Source organism: Sesamum indicum, linkage group LG5, assembly GCF_000512975.1.
Source record: "Sesamum indicum cultivar Zhongzhi No. 13 linkage group LG5, S_indicum_v1.0, whole genome shotgun sequence".
NCBI classification, from domain to species: Eukaryota; Viridiplantae; Streptophyta; class Magnoliopsida; order Lamiales; family Pedaliaceae; genus Sesamum; species Sesamum indicum.
Window position 1 is genome coordinate 14,837,563 of NC_026149.1, and position 4,285 is coordinate 14,841,847.

Consider the following 4,285-nt stretch of genomic DNA (forward strand, 5'->3'; position numbering starts at 1 on the left):
CTTGTTATAGCTATCGGTTTTTATAACATCCCTCAATTAAATCATTTCAAAAATCTCATATTCCTTTTTCATAAACATAATATTTCTTAAATATTGTTTTTAATATTTATACTAATATTTTATTAATTTATCACTACACTAGAATTTAATTAAACGTCAGTACATATAATTTAGTATTTAGTTGATAAATCCGAATAAATTGAGTAAATGAATTATAAAAATAACTAAATTTAATAAAATCAAGTAATTTAATTACTTGGATATAGTTCTCCTAATTTATAAAGTATGGACACTCCAAAAAATTACTCAGTGCAGTGTAGGACACGGCTCGAACACGTCTCGAATAAGTGTTGGATATGACATCTGTGTGCTTGAACATATAAAATAAAAAATTTTTAAAAAATAGTGTCGAACACACCATAGACACGTCTAAGGCGTATCCGACATATTTTGGGCACATTTATGGTTTTTTTATATATAATTTCAAAAAAAATTAGGTTGTGGTTAAAAAAAATGGGCTTAATAAAAAAGAACAAAATTAATTCACTCCTCTCAAACTAAAAGTTTTGGGATGAAATTACTAAAAAAATTTATGAGATGGCCATGATGATTTATCTACTTTGGATAACTAGCTTTCATTGCATATAAAATAAATTGATAATATATAATTTTTTAAGCCACATCTGATTACAATATATCATTCTATATGTAGATATTAAGCCACATATGGTCATGATGATTTTAAGTGCTATACCCATTAGTTCATTCCATATGTAGATATTATATATATGTATGTATGTATTACAATATATCAATCTTACTGGCATACAAAAATAAGTTTAGAGTCTTGCATGTGCCTCCAAAAATTTCAACTTCATCAAATATTTTTTATTTTAACTTTTATTAATATTTCCATTTTGTCCCCTATTCTTCTTAAGTTACATAGTTTGAACCCAAATATTTTATAAAGCTTCGATTTTGCCCCTTCAAGTTTTAATATATTTAAATCTCAATCTATCATTTATTTATGATTAAATTCAAATTTTTCTAATGATTACCAATTAGTCTTACAAATGCATACAAAAATTTGTGGATGTTACATTTGGTATATAAATCAGCAATATATAGTATTTTTGAATGTAGTCATTGCACCTTTTCAATCGTTAAATCGTGTGTATCGACTCATCTCTAGCAGACGTTGGCCCGAGGGATATTTCTGCTAATGTCCTGGAATTGGTCTTTTACCAACTTTAGGGGGATGCAAAGTTTTTAAGTCAGCATTCTTGACAAGGGGACATTGCCTCAAGATATACTTATTCATGTTCCGAAGTCTTTTACCAACTTCTCGGTGATGCAAAGTTTTCCGGACGACATTCTTGACAGTGATATCAGTGAAATTTTGTCTATGGGGTCCCAAGACAACATGACTTTTGCCTCTTGGGCGCGATGATTTTTTCCTCTAGGGTCCTTTTAAAACTTCTTTAATTTGATTTTGTTTGTTGAGAATACAATAAGAAAACTAGCTTCATTACTTAGAGTTTACACTACAATGTCTTAGAGGAAATATAAAAGGGAATAAAGTCATATTGAGCTCCTACTAGAGCTTTTTCCTATTACAACTGAATAGCCAAAAGATAATTTTTTTTGTTATACGAATTTAGGGTTACTACTCCATGGCGAGGGAATCTTTTCCTGCCGATCCTCTTGAGGTTACAAGATGACTCCTGCTATAGAAAGATTATCATCATGAAAAGCTGGATTTGATGTTAGCTCTTGAGGTGGCGCGCTCAGCCCTGGGTCAAATTGACGCCTTCGTGGATATTAATTGGCATACTCCTTCAAGTATCCCCGCTAGATCAAGCTTCTATCTCATTTGGAGGTGATGATATTTCTCGATTGTATGCCCCATGTCATGGTGGAAATGAAAGTATTTATCATACTTTAACCTCTCGGGTTTATCTTTCATTTTCCTTTGCCACTGATTAATCAACCCTTGTTGCTCCACCACAACTAATATTTCTCCTCTAGTAGTATTCAGGGGGTGTAATGCGTAAATCCAGTCGGAGGTAAGTGCTTGCGTTTCTCCTTCTTTTTCGGCTCCTTTCCCTCTTCTCTAACCTTACTCTGGAAGCTAGGGGAAGAGTTCGAAGTCTTGGACTCCTCAATTCTAATATACTTTGTATGAGTAAGTCTTTCAAAGTTCTAGGGGGTTTTCCAACTATCGACTCTTTAAGCCTTCGAGCAGCAAGTTTTGTTGGATGATGCTGGCCAGCAAGTCATGGTTGACATGAGGCACCACGTGCACAACTTCCATAAATTTTTTAATGTAATCTCTTAACAATTCATCTTCCTTCAGGCGAATAGTGAACAAGTATGCAACCGGTTTTAGAACTTTTTTTTTCATGGAGAAGTGATGCAAAAAAAGGTTGAGTTAACTGCTCGAGGTTAGAGATAGGTCCAGCAAGCAGTTGGTTGAACTATGCTAGAGCACGCTTGGAGAGCGTAGTGCGGAAGACCTTGCAGTAGACAGCGTCACTCAAGTTGTATCAATGGATTTAACATAGAATTTGTCCAAGTGTTCCTGTGGGTCTCCTATTCTATCGCACTGTGAGAGATTTGATACTTTGACGCCTACGGGGAGCACTTCGGCTGGGATTGCGGGGGAGAAAGGGTTATGTCTTAGAGGAGCTATGTCGAATGGAAGATAAGGATCCTCGACTCCCTTGATGGTAGGGGTGCAGAGAATTGTCGCGATTGGTGGGAGGTTTGCTCTTGGACTTGAGCGACTTCGGGATAGGAGACTCTGCTATTCATCTCTTCCTACCTCTGTTTTTCCCCCCTCGAGAATTTGGAATGATCTCGACTCCAATGAGGAGAAGGAGGGAGCGGGTTTACGGGTGATGAGTGGCAAATTAAGCCATCGCTTCAGTAGCTGCTCTAGTGGACTCATCATAGATTAGGGCCCAGAAGGCTTCATGCATTAACTGTATCATTTCTTCAGGTGGAACACCTAGGGGGTGATTCTCCACGGGCCAGAGGTGGGTTTTGCTCACGAGGAGGTGGGACTTGCACATGAAAAGGGTGTTGCCCACAAGATGATGGGATTCTCCATTAAGTGGAGCTGGTTCACGAGGTGAGGGGGCTAATCCATGAGGTGGTGACTATTCATGGGATGGGGCTTGCCTTGCTCCATTTTCTTGTGCCTCCTAGGTACATCCACCCCCTGATCATCGCGTGCTTGAGACCGGGTCTGCATTCTCAATGTTGGCATAATAATTTTCTACAGGTGGCCTCAATGATGTGGATGTTAATTGAATAAGGGATTAAATGGAAAAATTACCCTCGATACACCACTAATTTCCAAATCTTGTATCGGTAAAGAGAGAATTTTTTAGAGAAAGAGAGTAATGAATTCTCAAATCATGAATAGTGGAGGTGGTTTAAAAACTAATATATGAGATATTTATAATGATGTTGAGAGCATTATATTGTGGTAAGGTGTATATTTTATTATATGGCTTATATATAGAAATTACTTTTACACCCTTGTAAGTAAATGACTGTGCTCAAAAACAACTGGAATTGATTGTTGATTCTTTTAGGAGTAGATGGATAGAAACTAGTTGTACGATAATGGGTGATAAATGAAAAGATTTTAGATAGAGGCCATTGGTTAATTTTTTGGTTTATTATCCCTCCGGAATCTCGTTTATTAAATCTGTTAATGTATTTGCTAGTGAGTCTGCGACTTAGAATTTTTGTAACTTGTTCACTAAAATTGTGGAAATTATTGGGGTGAACAATGTGGTTCATTTAGTCACAAATAATGCAGGTGATCGAACGGTTTCTCTGAAAGATTTCTTACTATTTATTGGTCGCCTTGTGCAACTCATTGTATTAATTTGATTATGAAAAACATTGGTGAGTTGACTTATGTCAACATTGTGCAATACTCGCATCTAAAGTAACTTATTTTATCTGTAATAAGAAATGGCCTTTTAATTTGTTGAGACAAAGAGAAGGATGGAAAGAGATTATTCGACCTGAAAATACTTGTTTTCCCACAATATTCATTGCATTGAAAAGTCTGAGTAATCATAAAGAGGATTTGCAAGCAACGATGGCCTGTCAAAATGTCAAAAAAATTCTGAAGAAGGATGCGACACGACAAGTTAAACAAATCATTTTGTCGTTGTCAGAGTTAGAATTCCGCTTGTACATTTGTTTTGGCATTTGTGATTCTAAATAAGAAGTCATCATTCGGATTAGTGTATGATGGCATGTA